Source organism: Colobus angolensis, unplaced genomic scaffold, assembly GCF_000951035.1.
Source record: "Colobus angolensis palliatus isolate OR3802 unplaced genomic scaffold, Cang.pa_1.0 Scaffold205, whole genome shotgun sequence".
In the NCBI taxonomy this organism is placed as follows: Eukaryota; Metazoa; Chordata; class Mammalia; order Primates; family Cercopithecidae; genus Colobus; species Colobus angolensis.
The window spans coordinates 4,950,709-4,951,430 of record NW_012115211.1 but is presented as its reverse complement, the minus strand read 5'-3'; positions in this window follow the sequence as shown (position 1 = coordinate 4,951,430).

Here is a 722-nt window from a genome sequence, read left to right as displayed (position 1 = left end):
CTCCCAAAGTGCTGGGATTACAGGCTTGAGCCACCACGCCCGGCCCACATTTTCTTAATCCAGTCTGTCACTGATGGATATTTGGGTTGGTTCCAGGTCTTTGCTATTGTGAATAGTGCTGCAATAAACATACGTGTGCATGTGCCTTTATAGCAGCATGATTTGTAATCCTTTGGGTATATACCCAGTAATGGGATGGCTGGGTCAAATGGCATTTCTAGTTCTAGATCCTTGAGGAACTGCCACACTGTCTTGCACAATGGTTGAACTAGTTTACAGTCCCGCCAACAGTGTAAAAGTGTTCCTATTTCTCCACATCCTCTCCAGCACCTCTTGTTTCCTGACTTTTTAATGATCGTCATTCTAACTGGTGTGAGATGGTATCTCATTGTGGTTTTGATTTGCGTTTCTCTGATGGCCAGTGATGATGAGCATTTTTTCGTGTGTCTGTCAGCGGCATAAATGTCTTCTTTGAGAAATGTCTGTTCATATCCTTTGCCCACTTTTTGATGGGGTTGTTTGATTTTTTTCTTGTAAATTTGTTTGAGTTCTTTGTAGATTCTGGATATTAGCCTTTTGTCATATGGGTAGATTGTAAAAATTTTCTCCCATTCTGTAGGTTGCCTGTTCACTCTGATGGTGGTTTCTTTTATTGTGCAGAATCTCTTTAGTTTAATTAGATCCCATTTTTCTATTTTGACTTTTGTTGCCTTTGCTTTTGG